Below are 22,465 nucleotides of genomic sequence, written 5' to 3' on the forward strand. Positions count from 1 at the left end.
GAGCCCCAACCCCAGGCCTGGCTCCAGGGGGGGGCCCCGGTGACCCGCGTCCGGGCAAGGGAAAACGTGTTTCCAAAATCTTTTTCATCATATGGGGTCTTTTGAGCCGAACTTTGTCTGGTTCCTCACCCCGGACCTGTTTGCCTTGGGTGACCCTACCAGGGGCATAAAGCCCCGGGCAACTTAGCTCCTGGGATCACTGGAACACGCAAACCCCTCCACCACGATAAGGTGTCGGCTCCAGGAGGGGTAAGTTCACCCATTTTACGCAATTTACTGGAGACAGCCTCGGCTTCTAGACTCTACTTCAGATATGTATATAGATATTAATTATATGAATCACTATATTATTCAATATATAAAATATTATATATTGAATCACTGTTAATGTTTGGGTGTTCCATTGATAAATGATTAACATATTGACGTATTGTCCCTGAATTGCTGAAAATACATGGTTAACATATGATTAGTATGATTAACATAAGTATGACTAACATGATGCAATCAATTGCGTAACATATTATATTGACTACTACAACTACTTTAATAAGCTATAACTCTTTGTGCACCAGTTGGGGCGGCTTCGAGTCTCTTCCTGCAAGTGGTTTCTCCCCCCCTTTGCTCCTCTGTCTGCCTCTCCAAGGTCCGAGCTTCTGCGGAGCCAACTGCAGGCAGCTGTCACAAAGCGAGGTCACACAGTATTCAAAATAATCTCTTCTGGCCTAAGGCCTAAGACATAACAGACCCAATATGCCTCCCCTCCCGGGCCTACTAATGTCCAATTTTGCTTCCACATTACGAGAGCCCAACCTTCACTGGGAACGCGTCAGACTTATTACCAGCAATGCAGACCAAGCTTCTGCTCCATTCAAACAGGGACCGAATCGTCCACCATAGTGGACCATGAACCACATACTCCTAAAGCACCTCCCACAGGGCACCTCGGGGAAACCGGTCGTAAGCCTTTTCCACGTCCACAAAACACATGTAGACTGGACAGGCAAACTCCCATTTGCCTCTCCTGGAGCCGACACCTTATCGTGGTGGAGGGCTTTGCGTGTTCCAGTGATCCCAGGAGCTAAGTTGCCTGGGGTTTTATGCCCCTGGTAGGGTCACCCAAGGCAAACAGGTCCTGGGTGAGGAACCAGACGAGATCCCTAATGATGAGAAATATATTGGATCCACGGCTTCCGTTGCCTGGACGCAGGCCACTGGGCCCCCCCCTGGAGCCAGGCCTGGGAATCACGATTTGAAACAACGCGATTAGCAAGTCGCAAAAATTGCGATTTAGGATATACATTATACAGCACGGCGGACCCAGGTTTTAAAACTGCTGTGAGAACTGAGAATAGTTTTACAAATTCATGCTGTGCTCCCTGCCTGACAGTCATTCTCACCAATCACGCGCCGTGCTTCTCGCATGCCAGTCATGCTCATGCACCAATCAGAAGTGGCCCAAGAAGGCGTATAGGCCCACAAACAGCAAACACGTGAAACCCAAGGAAAATGTTACGTTCGCGGTAGTGGTGTGCGATACTACAAGATTTGGTATCGATGCGATACCAAGTAAATACAGGGAAAGTATCGCCGATACGATACCGATATCGATACTTCTTAATAATTAAGGTGGATGCATCATCAAATTGCTAAAACTGAATTAATTTTCATTACCTTTAGGTGTTTTTGTGATTTTTTTTTTATTAATTAGGTAAAACCCAGGACAGAATTTGGGCAAAGTTTATATGTAAATAAATACTGCAGCGCGGAGGTACCGGGCGGTAGCGCGGCATGTTGGACTGATGCCAGCTTGTAAATAGTTCTCAGTAATCCCTTGTGTGATTATAAATGTGCTGTGTGTTATGTCATGTATAGCGGTTAATGTTTATTGTTGTATGTAGTGTGTGTGTGTGTGTGTGTATGTGTGCGTGCGCCAACCATGTGTATGAGTAGTAAACGGGGCGACGTGCACGGTGAGCAGTGCCGGTGTGTGCGTTGTAGTAGTGCGGGTGTAATAAACGCCATCTGATGATTAAACCCCGAACTATCCCTGCTGTTTAATTATTGCGAGCATGACTCAGCCACCCACTATTATAATACTTTATTATAAATATTATAGTGTGTGTCCGCCCGCCTGCGCCTGTTTGCTAGCCTGGCCCGCTGAGTCACGTGACAGCCGGGAGCGGCAATTGAGAGCAGCAGCGCGAACACAGACAGCCGCAGTGCATTCGGGAGAGAGATTGAAACTGAAGTATCGATCTCATTGAACTGGTATCGATCAATATCAATACCAACATTATTATCCATATTATCGATACTTGGATCGATCCGCCCACCACTACAGGAGTCTGCATTTGGTCCACCCTCTCAGTTCACTGGTTTATTCTGGCTGTATACAGTTGTGAACATGCAAAGGGGATATAGTAGGTATGTGAAGAGCGCGACCAACATGGCCGCCTTTTTTGTTCCAGATTCCTGTTCCACCATCGGGTCATCTGAGCGCTGGGTATACCCCGGAAAATACGCATTCTTATTGTATCGCATTGAGGAATTCCGCGGTATTCCCACTGATAACATAGATGGGGAACCCCTCTTCGTCCTCCGTTTTGAATTTTCCTTTTCCGGAAACGTTGAAAAATACACTCGATTTCAACATACAAAAACCACTTCAAAGGATTAAGTGACGCTTTTGAAAGCTAAATTGACATATTGTTTATCATTTCATCTTTCTAATCCTGCAGTTTCATAGCTTTCTATGAATCAGAAAAAAAGTTTACTGACCCGGACCGGCAGCATACAGGATCGTCACGGGTCAAAAATCCTGAAATCTGCTGTATGTTCATCAGTGATTTGTTGCATCAATATGCCATGATATTAGGGAAATAGATGTGAAAAACCTGCGAGTGCAAATTCACACTTCTGACTACTATCTTCCCGTAAATACACCTTCATCTTCTTCAGCATGTTTTTTTACTGGAAGGCCAGGATTGGTTGTTACCTTACCTGCAGCTTTATGATTGGCTAGAATATGAATTAATTTGATTGGTGGCTATGCGAGCAAATATTTATCTGCAAAGCTAGGCAAGTTAGTGCCAAAATTATTTATATGCGCAAGTGTGAATTTGCACTCGCAGGTTGGTATTTGCAAGAGGACTTGGATTTGCAATACAGGTTTTGTACTTGAAAATCATTCTATCTTTGTAAAAAATATTTTTATGAAGATGTTTGGTTTCGCATTTACAAAAAATATTGACTTGTATTTGCAAAATATTTTTTTTTGCGAATGAAAATTGTGTTCAGTGCGAGCAAATTTCTTTTTACGGGTGCAAATAGGAAAGTACACATACAAGTACATATGGCACTATTCTGACTCCATACAATAATGTCAGCAGAATCAAAGCAGCTGCGGGACGGATCCGCGGGACGAGCGCGCGAAGCTTCATTTTCTGGAATCTGACAGGATCACCACAGCTTACGGTCGAGGAAAACCGAGGAAACCGCTTCATTGAGGTACGTACGAGTCACATAGTGCGATCAAAGTATGCTAGAAGACAACTAGTAGCTTTTTGATAATGGTGGGTCGTTAATTGTTAAGTTAATCTTAACATCTGAGACTGTTAGCTATAGCGATCTTACTAAAATAAGCGTGGGTTGGTTAATAAAAGAAAACTGAGAGTTAATATACTGTGAAATATGTTTTTATTTCAATTAATTGTATTCTTCAGGTGAGTTTAGTAGATTTAAAATGTGCAGAAACATTTGACATTCAATAGCACACTGTCTCCATTTTAGGTTCGGCCACATATCCAAGTTTAAGTATTGTTTTTTTATTCTTATTGTGTAATTCTAGCTATCTGGAAAGAGTAGAAATACCATCGTGTAAAACTGTTGTCTGACAATTATACAATACAAATTGGGGGAAAAACGTTTAAACGTTAATGAGTAAGTCAGAATCTCAGTGCACGGAGGAGTTCATTGCAGTAAGTTTATTTGCTTATATACCTTACTGTCTCATTCTTTTTCCCATGTAATGTTTCTCAGTAAATTTAAGAAAACCGTTTTGTAGCAACACAGTTTATTATATTTTCAGGACCCGAACTCGAGCAGCCGCAACTTCAGTCTTTTCCTCTTGATAAAACAATCCCCGTGAGTGTGACTACTGACACCTAGTGGTCAGGTTAATACTGGCAACTCAAATACATTCTATCACCACATCCCCTTTCCTTTAGATGTAAAGAACAAGTTATTCCAAGGAGTTATGCAAACGTATCGATTGAATAACCATTAAACAAACACTGTATAAATTGTAAGACTTAATACAGAAAATGACAGCCTCCAGAATTATTGAGCAGTCACAATCAACAAACCGCATTTTTTTTTTAAACTCAAATGACTCTTTTATGATTAGGCACTATTTACAGGTCAAGTCTATCAGGGGGCTTTACTGTGCGTTTAGATCTTCGCAGTACAGGTGAATGCATGGCTTCAGCTGGTTCCTTGTCAGCCAGTACTGGAAGCGGTTCAGGGGTTTTTGATGATTCTACACAGTCAGTGTCCTCTGCAGACAAATCCGCTAGCACTGTCTCTTTCGTTTTCAACTGACTCCTCCGATTTCTTCACAGGATTTGACCATCTTCTGTCCTGACAGTGTAAGATCTCGGGTTCACCTCCTCTAGGACTGTGGCTCTGCTAGACCATATACTGCAATCCCCAAGTCTTACTGTGCCATTATTGGAGAGTGGTTCCAATCCTTTTGATGTCTTGTCATAATTTGTCTTTTGTCGCTGTCTCAGGAGCTGTTGTTTCCTCTTTAGATTTTTGTTCTTCTTTGGTGTTGCTAAGCAAGGAAGTGTGGTTCGTAATCTGCGTCCCATCAGGATTTCCGCAGGAGACACACCATGTTCTAATGGTGAAGCACGGTAATTCAGCAGAGCTAAATAAGGGTCTGATCGACTGTCTCCTGCTTTCTTGAGTAGTAACGGCACAATGTGTACTCCTTTCTCCGCGTTCCCATTCGACTGTGGATATAATGGGCTCGATGTCACATGTTGAAACCCATACTCCTCAGCAAATCTCTGAAAGTCTTTGCTACTGTAGCATGGCCCATTATCACTACAAACAACCTGTGGGATGCCGTGTCTCGCAAAGATGGACTTCATCTGTGTTACCACACCCACAGTAGATGCTGTTGGGGAGCTGGAGGAAAGCGCCGTAGCTTTGACCCCCTCTCACCCTCACCTATGTGGAGGAAGCGCTGTCGCTTGCCACTCCACACATGCACTTCTCGGACTCAGGACTTAAAGAGACAGCACACTTCTTATCTTTTACTTGCGCAAGGGTGCCCACTCACTTAGATGCAACAGACAGTATCTGCGCCTCAGTTCAGTGTCACACCGGGCAGTCCCTTGGCTTCTTTATTTATACTTGGCGGGAGGGGCTTACATGGGGCGTAGTTTAAACTGTTAATACTGCTAGTACCTTTACAGACAAAGGTTTATCAGGAAACGCTACACAACCCAGGGTAGGCCTCCTTGGCCATGTTGACAAGCCTATCCCCCACCCAGAGTTATAGTTCCTGTTCTCTCATCCTTTGGCGTCTAGGGACCACTTTGTTCTGCCCTGTCTCTAGACGCAGGGGCTGATACATATATATTACATATTGCTAACACACATACTTAATATGATAAAAGTAATACATTTTCCACTCTAACAGTCCCTCCTGTTTATCATGTTAATTGTAAGAAAGCAGAATCACACTGAGGGTCTCCTCGAGCTTCAGGAGTGGTCCACGCCCTTTAGGTTTTCGGACCGTCCGTCATTGTGAGTTACACCTCTCCGGGCTCTTCTTCCATCTCCATATTTTGGGTAAGGGACAACAACATATTGTCTTGAGCTCGAAACGCGGAATGTAGAGCAGAATTAATCAGCATTTTCAAACATGGAATCACAGTGATACAGCAGCAGAAAAATAATATAAAAAACATCAGAAATGGTGCACATATTTTCATCAGAATGGTCCACCATGCTCCGGTGGTGAACCAGGACAACCACGAGAACCCTTGCTGGCTCTTTTCTTCGGTCATCACCGTCCGTAGATCTTTCAGCTTTTGCAAGGCATTCGTCATGTTGGAAGAATGTACATTGTCAGGAATATAAGTACAGCAGGTTTGATTCAGTAATACACACACCCCTCCCTGCGCCGCAGTGAGGAGATCTAGTGCCATTCTATTCTGTATCACCATCTGCCGGGTTATATCCAATTCTTTATTTTGTTGCTGCTCTATTGTTATGGAAGCATTCATGAACAAACCTAATCTGTAGGTCAGAGTTTCTACGCGGAGCAGTAGTTTTCCTACTCCTACTTGTGGAAACAAGGCAAGTATTACTTTCTTCCCTTCGGACCACAACTTTTGATCGTCGGGGACATCTGTTCCCCACACGCTATCATGTTGTTTCACGGTTTCTTCCGTGCTGCGTTTACGTCGTTTAGTTGTGTCCTCGGTGCTTATTATATAGGTGTGATCTGAAACATAAATGGGTGCACAAACTCCGTACCAGCCGGGTGGTAACACAAAATAAGCACGGCTACCACACAACCAGGCTACGCCTTGCACCCAATAGGACCCATTGCTGGGGCCTGACATGTTGACTGGTGCTCCTTCACCTGAAACAACAATTTGATCACAGTTTGTAGTGTTACCTAGGGGGTTTGTGCCATTCATTTGGTCATAGCACATAGTATGGTTGAATGTTCTCGGGTCTTTATTCATAAGGACCGGGAACGGGAATGAACTATTGGACTTGGTGACCTTGAAGTCAATCCAAAATAGTCGATCACAAGTGTTATTGTCGATCCCTGGGGCATATGGGTTTGTGTCATTTATTTTAATACCTATGTGCTGGTATCCGACGCCTCCGAATGAGGAAGCACATTTAGCCTGGGATCTGTTCATAGGTTTCCCGGTTAAAGTTGGGCCTTCACTGTGGTGTGGCATGACAGAGCAAACATAACAGTTAGACAGATTCTTTTGTTTCACAGCGTCATGTACATATCTGTACCAGTAATTCTGTAGGAACGGATGTTGTACATCTCCGTTTATACGGGTGAGGTGAATCCCATCCGGGGTCCACTTTTTCCCTACATCCACATTCTCATCTCCAAATTGTAATATCAGTATTATTAGTATAACGAAAAGACCTGTGATCAGACCTTTAGCCCACCAAGAACACCCTGTCAGAGCCATCCTAAAGGAGTGCAGTTCAGTTGGTTTCTTCACCGGGTTGAGACAGCGAAAACCTATTGTATTTCGTGCCTTTGTAGCGGACTTCCACTGCTACTCCGCGAGTGAGGCGTCTGGCAAGGGCTTTATGAGCTTACAGTGACTTTTGTGAATCCACGACGGTCTTTCCGCAATCTTCAGTGCGGTGGGTGTTGTCAGGAGTACTTGATATGGTCCGTCCCACCGGGGCGTAGTCCAATCCTTTCGTTGCAGGACTTTTATCAGTACCCAATCTCCAGGCTTCACAGAATCCTGTAACACAGACACAGATGCTTCTGGCAAATTACTAGGATGTTGAGCGCTTTGTTTAGCGAGCAGTCTGCTCATCCAATCCGCAAGCGTTTGCTCATGTCCCGCCTTCCCTACGTCAGTGGTTTCCCCTATCAACGGAAACGGTCTCCCGTATACTATTTCAAAGGGGGTCAGTCCACTGACCGCAGGCGTGATACGCATCCATAGTTTCACTAGTGACAAACATTCTGGCCATGGTCTGCCTGTTTCTTCCCTTGTTTTCTTTAGCCTATTTTTTATTGTTCCATTAGTTCGCTCCACTAGACCTGCACTCTGGGGGTGGTATGCGCAATGATTTTTTAGTGTAAATCCTAGTGCTTGTGAGCATAAGTCTAGTACTTTATTTACAAAATGTGAGCCGTTGTCTGATCGTATTATTTCGGGGATTCCATATGTCGGAAAGAATTGTCCCACTAAGCATTTAGCTACTGTGATTGCATCACAGCGTTTTGCTGGGTATATTTCTACCCACTTTGAAAAGGTGTCTATTATTACCAAACAGTATTTTGCACCTTGTGACCACGTCAATTCTATGAAATCCATGTGTATTGCTTGAAACGGCTGCTCCGGCATGGGGAACTGGCCTCGCTTAGGTCTCATGTTCCCTTGTGCATTATGTTTACAGCAAATCATGCACGCTCTGCAATAGTTTTTTGCAAAATCAGAAAAATTTATTGTGTAAAAGTGTTGTTGTATTATATGTACCATCCCTCCTGTTGAGACATGGGTCTTCCCATGACTCACTAAAGCTGCTGTTTTATACAGACTCCGCGGAAGGACTGGCTTCCCGTCCACTTCATACACATTATCTTTTTCTTGTGCCCCCCTTTTTGTCCATCTCTGCTTTTCTGCCTTTGGGGCATTCTGCTGCGCGTCTCGTAGTACATTAGTTTCTATGAGGAAGAGCCCATCGCTCTCTTCGAGCGGTGCGCTTTGGGCTGCTTCCTTAGCTGTTTGATCAGCGAAAGCATTCCCTTTCGCTTCCTCAGTTTCATTGGCCTGATGCGCTTTGCATTTGCAGAGTGCTAGTAGTTTTGGTTTCTGCACGACTTCTAACAGTTTTAGTAGTAACGCCGAATGAGTTAATGTGGTCCCTTGGGACGTCTTGAATCCTCTCGTTTTCCACACAGCTGCATGATGATGCACTGCTGAGAAAACGTACTGACTGTCTGTGTATATCGTAATTTCTTTCCCCTCATGTATTTCACAGGCTCGGATGACGGCATACAGTTCTGCAGCTTGTGCTGAACAGGTCGGCGGCAACGCCTTTGCTTCTATCACTTTGTCTTGGGTTACTACTGCATACCCTACTCTGTTTTTTCCATACTGATCTTTAGATGCAGACCCGTCCACGAATAGGACTGTAGTCTGGGGTATGGGCGTTTGAGAGATGTCAGCTCGGGGTTTTGTTTGTTCTTCTATTATGGTTTTACAAGAATGCGCGTCTCCCTCTGCCTGAGACGGCAGGAGGGTGCTGGGGTTTAATGGTCCACACCTCTGCAAGGTTATATTGGGCTGTGAAAGCAGAAGTGAGACCAGGGTCAGGTGTCTAGCGTGCGTTAAGAAGGGTAGTGGTGTCTGGAGCAATATCAGCGATACGGCATGTGGTACTTTCAGGGTCAGGGGGTGGCATAACACTAGCTCTGCTGATATTTTCACTGCTTCCGCTGCTGCTGCACATGCCTGCAGGCAGCTTGGAAACCCTGCTGCCACAGCGTCTAGTCTTTTAGAGTAGAACGCTAATGGTCTGTGTTTAGTTCCAAACGGTTGTGTTAAAACAGCTTTCATATACCCTTCTTGTGCATCTACGCATAGGGTGAAAGGCAATTCATAGTTTGGTAAGGCCAAGACTACATCTGTCTGCAGCATGTGTTTCAGTTTCTCAAATGCTGCTTCTCCCTTGCCGGTCCATTGTATTTGGTCTTTTAGTGTCATCTCCTTCCCATATATTAACTCCTGCAAAGGCTGTGCTAAGGTTGCATAGTCTGGTAACCATTCCCTACAGTAATTGCACAGTCCCAGGAAGGACATCATCTGTTGCTTTGTCCTTGGTTTAGGCGCCTCTCTAATCGCTTGCTTACGAGTTTCTAGGAGCGCCTTCCCTTCCCCCGTAAGATAATGACCTAAATATATGACCTTCTTCTGGCAATATTGTAGCTTTTCTTTCGAGGCCTTATGTCCTGTCTTGTACAAATGTTGGAGCACAGCCAAGGTCGTCTGCCGGCAATGTTCCTTAGTATCAGCTGCAACTAGGATATCATCCACGTACAACAATACTTGGCTGTGTTCCAGCACTGGGCACGTTTGCATAGAGAAGCGGAGGGCCATTGTGTACACATGTGGGCTTTCAGAAAAACCTTGCGGTAATCTAGTGTAAGTATATTTCTTCCCTTTGTAGGTGAACCCGAATAAATGTTGCGAGTCCTCATGTAGTGGCACTGAGAAAAAGGCATTACTCAAATCTATCACTGAGAACCACTTCTTGTCTCCCGTAAGGGAGTTAAGCAGTAAATGTGGATTAGGCACATCTGGTGCCGCATGCTGAACTATGTTATTTATTGGCCTTAAATCTTGCACCATCCTCCACTTTCCCGTTTGACCTTTCTGCACTGGGAATATGGGGGTGTTGCAAGTAGCCTCAGGTGCCTCTCTCAAGATCCCTGACCTCAACATGTCCTGTATCACCGGTGCTATTCCGGCTTCAGCTTCGGGTTTCAATGGATATTGTCTCACTATCGGTTCTTGTTGTGTTCGTATCTGTACCTTATATGGTGGGAAGTCTTTTACTAGCCCTACATCAGTGGGGGAGGAAGACCACAGCCCTTTAGGTATTACTGACAGCTCTGGGCTCTCAACCGTAGCTATCAATCAGGCTGGGTCCTCCATGTGTGTGACAGGGGTCACAGGCACTCGCCATCCCAAAGGGAATCTCCATATGTTTTGTGTTTCGTTATAGCTCCACTCTGTCCCTGGCTGCGTCGTATATTTAAGTTTTGGGTGTGATGCGCAGCTCACAAACTGTCCCAAATCTTTCCATCTATGCTTTTTCCCTTTTGAAAGAGAAATGTGTGGTGTGTCTTCTAGAAACAATCTCCATTGCCTATTCGTCAGGGTGACGGATGCTGCTGCTAACCCATTTACTGTGTCCACATACAGATATGGGACCGTAATGCATTTATCAGTTTGTGCATGGAACAAGGCGTCATATGCTGGGTCTGGCCCTGGTACTGTTTTGTACCTTATTGTGACGTGCAGCGCATCACTCAGCATATATTGCGTTTGTGGTGCTTTCTGCTGCTGCCTAGTTTTCCTCAACATTTCTCTAGTTTGGTTCGTGTCTCCTAAATCTAAGGACCAATAATAGGTTGGGGTGTTATGTCCTTGTATCACACAAACATCCTCCTCTATTATGGCCTTCATTCCATTTGGGGTTGGCACCACGCCTATTCCTAATGCTTGCATTACATCTCTCCCTACCAGATTTACGGGGCAAGCAGGGCTTATGAGTACTTGTGCTTCGCACTCTTTTCTGGTCTCGACATCTATTATCAGCAGGGGGTTGGTAAGTTTATGGCTATCTGTTTGGCCTCCTGCTGTTTTCATATTCACTGTAGCCGTTGAAAAGGTAGTTTTAGGAGGTGCTGCTGTCAGCACCGTCCTGCAGGCTCCAGTGTCGCACAAACACTCATAAGTTTCCCCATTTATAGACAATTGTCTGCTTGGTAATTCACACCATTGTTTTGACACTAACAGTTGTTGCACTGCTAGCAGGTCTACTTCCTCCTCTCCCTCTATTCGCACTGTTTCAACTTTACAGCGTCTTAGGGTCACGGGGGCACATTCCTCTGTTTCAGTATTTGAAATAGAGTCCCCCGTGGCTGGGAGTCACTGGGGTGGCTCACCGGAGGTGGACCTCCTATCGGGATTGGTTGTGGGGTCCCTTTTTTGTCTTAGTCTGCAATCCCTTGCCATGTGTCCTATCTTCCCACAATTCCAGCAGTCTATTACTCCTGGTTGGCCTCTTCCCAATCCCCCTCTACCTCTTCCTCTGTTCCTACCCCTGAAACCTCCTCTACCCCTTCCTTGGATCTGCGTATAGGCCACTAACTGATCGCTTTGATCTAAGAAAACAGTTTCTGGTTTTGTCTTCTGGGCTTTTTGAGCGTGTTGTGCATATTCTATTGCTTGTTGCACAGTTCCTGTATTCTGGTGCACCCAGTGTTTATCAATGTATCGCTTTAATTCTGGTCGCAACCCAGTTAGGAAGGCTCTTTTTAATTGTTGCTGATATACCCCGTTCTCATCTTCCGCATGAGGAATTCCTGAGTTCGTCCTGAACATAGGCCGTAATCTGTCCAGGAAATCCTCTGGCTCCTCTCCTTCTTTCTGCTTACACTGCGCTATTTTCCCATAATCAGCTCGTCTTGTGAATGTGGCCTCTAACCTTCCTCTCAACTGGTCTAGAGCCTGCTGTAATTCCATGGAGTCATGTGCTAGGGGCTGGTTTCTTGCTCCCTGACCCTTGCTCCCATAATCAGCTCGTCTTGTGAATGTGGCCTCTAACCTTCCTCTCAACTGGTCTAGAGCCTGCTGTAATTCCATGGAGTCATGTGCTAGGGGCTGGTTTCTTGCTCCCTGACCCGTAAAGTCACCAGCTACCCGTCCCCATTTGTGACTTAGGACCTGTCTAAAACAGCGGAATAATTCTCTCCCATTAAGGTGAAAGCTGGTCTGTAGTTCCGTCATAGCTGTCCAGAACTCAGGCACACCGTCCTCTACGGCAGGGATGCCTTTCAGGGCGGCTGCTCTATCTTCTGCTGTCCATGGGCGGTAAACTAATATGGTGGCTGGTGGGGCTATGCCATCATCATCCAGGGCTATTCTTGGATTAGCCACTTCCACCATCGGGGCGAGGAACTCATCTTCCTCATCTAATTCTATTGCATGCCACTGAACTCTCCGATTTTCAGGGTTTATACGTTTTTGCAATTGTGGATCTGTCGCCCTGGTCTGATGTAACCTTGGTCTCTCTCCCTCCGCTCCCTGAGCCGCTTGCAAAGGTGCAGGCTTATTTTGATTATGATAAGGTGGTGGCTGTGGCCCTAGTGGCGCAGCCACAGGCACATGCGGGGGAGCAGTGGGCGATGTCTCCTCATCTATTTTAACCAATGCTGCTTGTAACTTCTCTTTTTTATTTTTCTGTTTCTCCTTCCTCGCTTTATCTCGGAGTTTGCTTTGCTCTAACCAAGCTTCAGACAGCATGTATTCTCTCTTTTTCTGTATTTTATCTTTCTCTGAACGGCAACTAGCCAGTATATCTAATTTTAACTCGGTCTGCAGTTTTAGAATGTCCCCTGTATTCAGATTTCCAGGAAATTTATATCTTTTCTGCCATTTCCGATTACTCACAACTCCTGCTCCTACTTTGTATGCTTCCATAAATTTCTCGTCTCCCGCCAATTCTACTTTGCTCTGACTCTGTCCCATTTTTTTTCCACAAAAAACAACAACCCCTAGGTGCAAGTCCCTGGCATGAGACCTCAGGAGGACACTGACACGGCCTTCTACTGTCTCCTATGGAGACAGTGGTATCAGTTTTCAGGGGTGAAACCCGTCCTTTCTCCCTTGGTCACCAGTATGTTGTTGCACCCAGGCCAGACGTGCAGACCTTCTACTAGTCTCTTAATACACGTCTGTTCTCATTCACGCTGCAGCGTCGTGCTTCTCACCTGATCCTTTCGCGAAGTGCTTCTAGTTCTTGTCCGGAGGCCCATCAGACGTCGCCCCAGCCGTCGGGAACGGTCCTAACCACCGGCCTGTAGACGAATTCACGTCACAGGTCTTTCACACACTCTCTGTGAGTGAGACTGTCGACAGTTTTCGGTGTTGTTCGTCGGCGGACTGGTCGGCGTCTTCTGGTTTCCTCTCGGATCCGGCTCGAAGGACCAAGTTTTATGTTGGGGAGCTGGAGGAAAGCGCCGTAGCTTTGACCCCCTCTCACCCTCACCTATGTGGAGGAAGAGCTGTCGCTTGCCACTCCACACATGCACTTCTTGGACTCAGGAGTTAAAGAGACAGCACACTTCTTATCTTTTACTTGCGCAAGGGTGCCCACTCACTTAGATGCAACAGACAGTATCTGCGCCTCAGTTCAGTGTCACACCGGGCAGTCCCTTGGCTTCTTTATTTATACTTGGCGGGAGGGGCTTACATGGGGCGTAGTTTAAACTGTTAATACTGCTAGTACCTTTACAGACAAAGGTTTATCAGGAAACGCTACACAACCCAGGGTAGGCCTCCTTGGCCATGTTGACAAGCCTATCCCCCACCCAGAGTTATAGTTCCTGTTCTCTCATCCTTTGGCGTCTAGGGACCACTTTGTTCTGCCCTGTCTCTAGACGCAGGGGCTGATACATATATATTACATATTGCTAACACACATACTTAATATGATAAAAGTAATACATTTTCCACTCTAACAGATGCACTGGTAAGCAACGCAATCTCTGGATAGTTTGACAGATAGTCTATCACAAGCAAGTAGTTTTGTCCATCCAGGAAAAATAAGTCAGTCCCAACTTTCTGCCATGGTGCGTCCGGTGGGTCATTGACAATCATTGGCTCCTTCTGTTGCTTAGCTCGATGCTTCAGACACGTATCACAGGTTGACACCATCCTGTGAATGTCGCCGTTTATTCCAGGCCAATAGATTGCAGTTCTAGCCCTTCTTTTACATTTTTCTGCTCCAAGGTGGCCCTCATGTAGCCTTTTCAACATCTCTTGATGCAGTGACTCTGGGATGATGACCCTGTTCTGTCTCAGCAGAAGTCCTTTGACCACACTCAGCTCTGTTCTGATATTGTAGTACTGGGCACATTCTCCTCTAGACCAGCCATCATTCAGATGCGTAATGACCTGCTGCAAGCAACTGTCTTTCTCAGTCTCCACTACAATTTGCTTGAGCTTTGCGTCTGTGACTTTAGGACATCCATGAGCCTTTTGTTGTGCTGTTCTATCATGGAGCCCCACAGTACAATATCATCCACATAAACACGCACACCCTCAATGCCCTCAATTATGTGTTCCATAGTTCTGTGAAACACTTCAGGAGCGGAGGAAATTCCAAATGGCTTCCTTAAAAAGGAGTATCGGCCAAAGGGCGTGTTAAATGTGCAATACCTTGTGCTGCCCTTATGTAGTTTCAGCTGCCAAAAGCCTTGGGATGCGTCCAGCTTTGTAAAGAACTTGGCTCCTGCCATCTCGCTTATGATTTCTTCTCGTGTCGGAATTTGATAATGTTCTCTCTGAATGTTGGAATTTAAGTCCTTTGGATCCATACACACGCGTAGCGCACCATTTGCTTTTTTCACACACACCATTGAATTGACCCACTCAGTAGGCTCTTCCACTTTTTCGATGACTCCCATCGATGTCATTCTCTCCAATTCTTGTCTCAGTTTCTCACGAAGAGGTGCAGGAACCCTTCTTGGGGCAAGGACTACTGGCTGTGCATCTTTTTTCAACTGTATTTTGTAGGTGAAGGGTAATACTCCAAATCCTTCAAAGATGTCTGGAAACTGTGCCACTATATTTTTCACAGTGTCCTTTGTCTCTCCACTATTTATGAGGTATACTCTTTTCACCAGACCTAGGTCTTCACATGCCTTGTCTCCCAACACAGAATCATGTCCACCTGGAACAACCACAAACTTGAGGTGATGTATTTTGTTTCTCATTTTTACCTGTAGTCTGCATGTTCCTTTTGTTGGGATGTGCTGTCCATTATAGGCTTTGAGTCGCACTGTTTTTGGGCCTATTCGTGGCTTAATTTTTATTGCTCTGACATCAGGCTCTGAAATCAGATTGACTTTTGCTCCTGTATCTAGCTTGAGTGACACGATAACTCCATTAATTTCCAGAGCTGTCATCCACTTGTCCTGCGCAACAGTATTTACATCAGTCTGTTCTGTTATTTCCTGACTGGAATCAGCCTGCTCCACCAGGCCAATAAAAAATTTGTCACTGAGATCTGTTTCCTCCACTGCATGGACACGCTCCTTTTGACCCTGTTTGGCTTTGGAAAAGCACTGTTTGGCAAAATAATTCTGCCCTTTACATTTAGCACAGACATTGCCATAAGCTGGACACTGCTTTGGGAGGTGTCTTCTACTACATCTCTGGCAATTAAACAGTTCTTTCTCCTTTTGTTGCTTCATTTTACTCATCACACATCTCTGCATCTTCCCTGTTACTGCAGCTACAGCTGAACTGTCAATTCCACTTGTCTTTGCAGTTTCATAAAATGTTTTAGCATGCTGAAGTGCTATTTCACTGGCATGACATATACGCATAGCACCATTCAAGGTAAGCTCCGTCTCTCTCAAGAGCCTCTCCCTTACTTTTTTATCAGTGATGCCAAACACAATTTGGTCACGAATCAGAGTCCTGCAACTGTCTGAAGTTGCATGTTTTTGCTTTCAACTTTAAATCCATTAAGAAACTGTCAAAAGTCTCCCCCTGTTGCTGCAGACGAGAACGGAAAACATACCTTTCAAAAGTCTCATTCTTTTTCCCATGTAATGTTTCTTATTAAATTTAAGAAAACCGTTTTTGTAGCAACACAGAGTTTATTATATTTTCAGGACCCGAACTCGAGCAGCCGCAACTTCAGTCTTTTCCTCTTGATAAAACAATCCCCGTGAGTGTGACTACGGACACCTAGTGGTCAGGTTAGTACTGGCAACTCAAATACATTCTATCACCACAGTAGGCTATATGCATTGATTATTATGACAGAATTCTGTGGTGGTGTGAAATTGATCTGTGCACCCGCGCAGAGATTTGCGCACTTGTATTTCAATCTTGTACACCCCTGCAACAAAAGGCAGACTCTGCTTGTAATAGAATTCATCACAGAATGTAAAGACATGAAATGACTATTGAAGGATTCAAAAGTGTCAAAAAAGGTAGCAATATTTTATGGATTATGTATTTAAATGTATAACAATTTCTTTAAGATGTTTTTATAGTCGTTGAATTTCTGGAAACCAAGACTGTTAATGTTATTGCTGAGTCATGGTTTGAGGATGGTGTCACTTGGTGGCCAAATTATACTAGTGATGAATGCATAAACAGAGCTGTACAAAAATGTGAGGAACCAGGGACTGGCTTGTCTCTTGTAGAGACAAAATTCAACTCAACTGTGTTCTGAAATATACAGACTGCATAATGAACATAATTAAAATTCTAATTATCAATTTGATTTACCAAGATTTGCTTACTTGATGTATACAAATGCCTGTTACTGTGTCAATAATGTATTCCTTAATTTACATAAATTTAAGTCAGTACTTGGTTGAGTTGGAACACTTGTACTATTTTTTTTTTTTACATTTGGCATTAGTTTCTTTTCAAAGAAAAGGACAGCAGTGTAAATTATTGCTGAAATGGAATCTTAAAAATGTACTCTGCTTAATAAACTACTTAGCTAGTATAGTGACCAAAAGGAAATAATAGTTCAACTAGAGCTCAGTGTGTAAACAATGTGCTTTGTAAGACACAACAGCAGGTAAGGTTGTAGCCTTGCTGTTGGAGTTTGCATGCATGAAAACAGCATTACTTAAAGGATCAGATTATGCCACAAAATGGAACTGCTTGTGTACTTTGTGTAAAGTGATACATTTAAGCATTTCTTACGTGTGAGTTTGCATTTATTGATATTTTGTGAATTCTGATCAGGTGATTATGGAAAGGCAAGAGAGAGCACATACTAGGTGTTGTGCTGCTATGGTAATATTCCATAATTATCAAATAGTTAAGTAAAAGGTAGTTTGTAGTGTGGCTATTAGTCCTGCACAACTTCAAAGGTCAAATGACACAGGGATTCATTGATAAGATCTATAGTGTAGACTAATTGAATGTTTAGTGTCTGGTTGAATTTAAGCAATTCTTACTCATTTTAATGCAGTTTATTGATGTAGTTTAAACAAACTGAACAAGTCTGATACAAGGAGTCTCTGTCGGTTTTGACTGTTTTTACTCATGCCAAAATATTGACTACGCTTGACTGTGATTTGTTTTGTTTGTTAGGCAAGTTTTTGGTGATACAGACTCAGACAATGAACTAGAAGTGGGTAAAAAGAGGAGATGCAGCAATATCTCCTCTGCACCAGCACCACCTATTCCTCCACCTACTCCTGACATACCATCTGATTCAGCTTGCCAGACCTCTACTGGACCTCTGCTAAACCTGAGGCATACTGAATATTCTTGTTTTACGAGTATGTTCCTTTGTTTTCGTTGAATCATTCTGTAAGCACCGGTTATGCTAATATCCACCTATTAAACATTAATATAACTATTCAGTCAGCTTAGTTCCGAAGGACTGACAGTTACTGTAACTACATGTGCTTAGTAGAGCTCAGCCAGATGAGTCATTGAAACTTGTTTAATTTACTGCTATGATAGTGAATTCTTTTATATGGCTGTTTATTTCTAATCATTGTCATTTTTCACAGCTGTACCACCTGCCCCCATTACGACATTTGGCATGCCTTCCAGTCCTCTGCACCACTTCTCCATTAGACATTCTGAACACGGTCGTTACACAGGTACTATACTTTTACGATTACTTTATAAAGCTTTGCTCATCAAAGCGATCACTTGCATGCATTCTACTTGCCTCTCTCCAGCTCCAGTGCCTGCAGTTGTCACCCCCATCTCTCACATGCCCTCAAGCTCTATGAGCCAGGTCTCTGCTACACCTCATTCTGATGAACATCAAGACCATTCATTTAACCCCAGGTTTAGACTGGGGAGGACAGGCACTGGACCTATTCCTTGCTCTGGTAAAATTCTTTCAATTTTCTGGGATTGCTGTAGAGGCTGCTGGGATTGCTGTACTGTGCGGGAGTGGTGTAGTCGCTGTGTGCACTTGTGTTGTGTTGTGCGCCTGTTGAAGCGGTTGATTTGATTTGAATTATCTGTAAAGTATATTTGAGTGTTTGTGTGCCAGCACGGTTACGTGGGTGGTTGTTGTTGTTGTTTCATTTTTAACTTTTATTTTTACGTGTGTACTTGTCTGTCCTTGTTAATTGACAACGTGAGTGTTACCGACAGCTGCGGGCGCGAGTGGCGTTTCTGTCTGCGTCCTTCGCATCAAACACCCGCGGGTAATATTATCGAACATCGGTAACATTAACTCTAAAAGGACAGTTGCTCCTGAGCTTTGCTCGGTCGCCGGTCAGGGCCGGGAGGACATTTTCCACTTTTTTTCCTGCTCCGGCAGTAGCCTGCTTTGAGAGGGGTTTTTTTTGTGGTTTTTTGGCCTCCCTAGAGCAACTTCGCTTTAGTTTAGCTAAACGTGGTTCAGCAGGAAGTTAGTCTCGGGTAAGTAATTGTTAATTTGGTTATTTTAAAAATTTAATTTAAAGGTTGTTATCGCTGACGCTGCCGGATAATTTATAATAAAGTACCGATTTAACGCAAGTGTTAATTTAGTGTTTTAGTGTACTCGGCACTTTGTTTTAACTATACGTTAATTAGATCAACTAAAAGTTTAAATACTCTATATTAATATACTGGGCTGGGAGTAAAGGACGGGGACATAGTGAGTTAGGTAATTATGGGGCCAGCTCAGTGTTGTGTTTGCAAGATGTTTGCCCTTCTGGATGCTTGCGTCCAGTCGGACTTCGTCTGCGAGAGATGTAGGTTAGTTGACTCACTCATGGTCCAGGTTCGTGACCTAGAGGAGTGACTGGCTCTCATCCAACATAACAATGAGTTAAAGGAGAGAGTTAATACGCCTTCTAGGGAGACTGTGTGTACGTCACAAGCGGGGAGGGGGGAGAATGGTGAACAGGTAGGTCGAGAGAGCTGGGTGAACGTAGGTCGTATGCGAAGAAAAGGGCGTACACAATTCACAGAGGTGGCATCACCTGAAGTAACGGTGTCTAACCGCTTTCAGGTGCTTCCAGCTTTAGAGCCGGAAGAGACTGGGGAGGCAGGTGAGCCCTTGGGCACCAAGGAGCCGCCTAACCCCAGTAGGAGGGAGGTTGTGGTAGTAGGGGATTCAATTATAAGAGTGCACCCGTGATAGAGGGTCCCGTACGGTGTCTTGCCTGCCTGGTGCCCAGGTAGGGGACCTTCCAGATCGAGTGGACAGGCTTTTGGCCCCAGCCGGGGTGGATCCAGTGGTCGTGGTGCATGTTGGCACCAATGACATAGGAAAGGGCAGGAGGGCTATTCTGCAAGATACATTTATAGAAGTCGTGGATAAGCTTAGAAGCAGAACATCCACGGTGGTGTTGTCTGGAATACTTCCCGTGCCACGTGCAAGTCAGGCTAAGTTAGCTGAGATAAGAGGATTAAATGTGTGGCTAAAATGGTGGTGTAGGAAAGAGGGGTTCAGGTTTATGGGGCACTGGAAGACCTTCTGGAACAGGTGGGACCTGTTCAAGCCGGACGGGTTACACCTGAGCCATAGGGGAACCAGTGTATTGGGGAGGCGTATGTGCAGAATAGTTGAGGAATGTTTAAACTAGGGACTGGGGGGGCAGGGAGGTCAGTTATGAATTTATGTGGGGAGAGACAGAAAGCCCAAATAAATATTGAAAGTAGACACTGTAAAAGGCCTACCATTAGTGGTCTGTATTTGAATGCTAGAAATGCTCGTCTACAAAGTGACATTCTTCCATTCAGTTCCAGTCCGTTTCCAAGAAGATCTTGGAACAGTAGTTTACGTGCATAAGCTGTTGTTTACGTGCATAAACAGTTGCTTACGTGTGTAAGTTCTAGAACCCAGAGTAGAAATTTGATCGTTGTCGGACGATCATCTCAGTTTGACATTTTCTGCAACACGCATTAACTGCAAACTTCTTTTAGTCACCAAAATGTGCAAGGTTAAGAGAGTAGTCTACCGTGTGGAGGTCTTTTATGAGCAGGGGGGCGTTACACGGTGTATCGAGTTCACCATCACAAAGGGCAGAAAAAGGTGCTTTGTCAAATATGACGCACCAAATGCCATCGTGAAAGCAGGGTCTGAGTGGAAGTTTGCTGGGCAGTACTTTGTGAGAAGTATTGTCCAGAATTTTCTCTCATTGGACCACACTCTGCATCAGTGCCTGGAAGCATGCAGCCCTCCTGCTGACGATGATTTCTGCAGCCCAGCTGCAGAGACTGAGACAGGTAGGCCTACTGCATCACCTGTAGATCACACACCTTTCCACTGAGTGACTAGCCTGTGCCCATGGGCTAAGCTGAGGAAGGAGGTAAAGAAAAGTGGAACAAATGCCTGTTCTCACCATGCAGTATTGTTTTCAGGTGTGGGACCTGAGGCAGACAGTGAGGGAGACGCCACTGAAGCTGTGGGTAACAGACGTGAGAGTTCTGTCCTCGTTGAGGTCCCAGAGACCAGCATCAAGGTACTGAGTTTAATCTTAAGGGGGCAGTTTCCCAGACACGGTTTAAATTAAGTCAGGGGTTGGCCTTAATCTGGAATAGTTAATCATGGTTTTAAAAATGGCTTTCTGAATGACTAATTACTGATTACTGCACTATGGAGTCCTGACATGCGGTAGACAAGATCAATTTAAAATCACCTATACTAGTCTGAATTAGCTGAACTGAGGTTGTCTTATTTGCAATTTATAGGCAAATGAAGAACCCGATCAGTTGGATGATTCACGGCCTGGAATAACGGAGAGCCAGCCAATGTTGGAGAACATCTCAACTGACGACCATCCAGAGGGTTCAGATGAGGTGTCACACACATCTACCTCAAGTATGTGAGAACATTTCACTTTGCCTTTTCTTTCTCTACTTTAAAACTTTCATTTACTTCTGTGTCACCTGATATGAAATATCTCTTCATGCAATCTGCATTTATTTGACCATACATATGGACTTTTCTTGTTTCAAGGACAAAATGATGTGGACAGTACTCAAGACCTGCAAGTTGATTCACCGCTCACATCTGCAGGAGCAACGGTGGCAGTGTCAGCCAGTACTGCTCACCAAAGACTCTCTTTCCAGGAAAGGCTGGCAATTGAATTTTATGAGCAAAAGCTAAAGTATCTGCAGGAAGAGCATGATATTAAAATGAAGATTCTTCAGTTACAATTGGAAATGCTGATGGAGAGAAAGATGCAACCGTCTCAGATGTCTCATCAGTACCAGAAACAAAATAAATAAATATTGTCGTCTTAACTCATGTTGGATGTTATGGCTGTTTCTGTATCATACCAGATAACATGTACACTTCTGCTTTTAAAATGTATTTGCTCATTGAATAAGAAAATTTATCTGATCCGAGTAGAACGATGAAAATGTCACAAAGCTCTTTACGTTTAACCGGCCAGAACCTCAGCAAGCAAGCCTGAGGTGACAGTGGCAAGGAAAAACTCCCTCTAGCAGGAAGAAACCTTGAGAGGAACCTAGACTCGGAAAGGGATCCCATCCTCCTCTGGGCGACCGGGGAGCATGAAACTGTATTAACATTGATATTAATTTGAGTCCATATAGTTTTAAAGTCCCAGTTGGTTTCATGTAGTTATCTCCAAGGAGTCCAGGTGAGGGTTCAAGCGGTGTAGTGTCGGCTCGCGATCAGCTCGGAAAAGAGAAGATGGAGAAGAGTTATTGCCCTACATCTAACCTAACCTCCGGCAGTACTGAAGTAACTATGACAGCCTGGCTAAAAGGGAGACCTGGAAGGAAGCACAGACATGAAGGTTTCCAGGGTTTTTGCCGTCAAGCCAAACTACCATCAACAGTTAAGGTGTTATGGTCACCAGCCCATCACAGGGCAGGGAATAACCCAGGAGTGGGCGCCAACACATCCACCTCGTAACACAATCCTAATTGGCTGCCTACCTGCAAGGATCTATCTGTAGGGGTAT

The 22,465-nt window shown here is 44.5% G+C and overlaps 2 long non-coding RNA genes across 7 annotated transcripts; one reads left to right on the forward strand and one right to left on the reverse strand.

Annotated features, from left to right (window-relative positions):
- The first annotated feature begins 1,917 nt into the window (after positions 1-1,917).
- On the forward strand, positions 1,918-21,340 carry LOC140582714 (uncharacterized). 6 transcript variants are annotated; one of them, XR_011985544.1, is made up of 8 exons: positions 2,906-3,171; positions 3,393-3,510; positions 4,091-4,177; positions 17,661-17,851; positions 18,089-18,181; positions 18,263-18,418; positions 20,892-20,992; positions 21,222-21,340. It is a non-coding gene; the product is annotated as an uncharacterized lncRNA (long non-coding RNA). The 6 variants fall into 6 exon arrangements; XR_011985541.1 differs by lacking the exons at positions 2,906-3,171; positions 4,091-4,177 and adding an exon at positions 1,918-2,427; XR_011985543.1 differs by lacking the exon at positions 4,091-4,177 and having other exon boundaries at positions 3,390-3,510.
- Positions 5,315-13,577, reverse strand: LOC140582715 (uncharacterized). Its single transcript, XR_011985546.1, has 2 exons — positions 13,301-13,577; positions 5,315-7,532 (listed from the first exon to the last, which is right to left on the reverse strand). It is a non-coding gene; the product is annotated as an uncharacterized lncRNA (long non-coding RNA).
- Positions 21,341-22,465: the final 1,125 nt, after the last annotated feature.

This window comes from Paramormyrops kingsleyae, chromosome 25, assembly GCF_048594095.1.
Source record: "Paramormyrops kingsleyae isolate MSU_618 chromosome 25, PKINGS_0.4, whole genome shotgun sequence".
In the NCBI taxonomy this organism is placed as follows: Eukaryota; Metazoa; Chordata; class Actinopteri; order Osteoglossiformes; family Mormyridae; genus Paramormyrops; species Paramormyrops kingsleyae.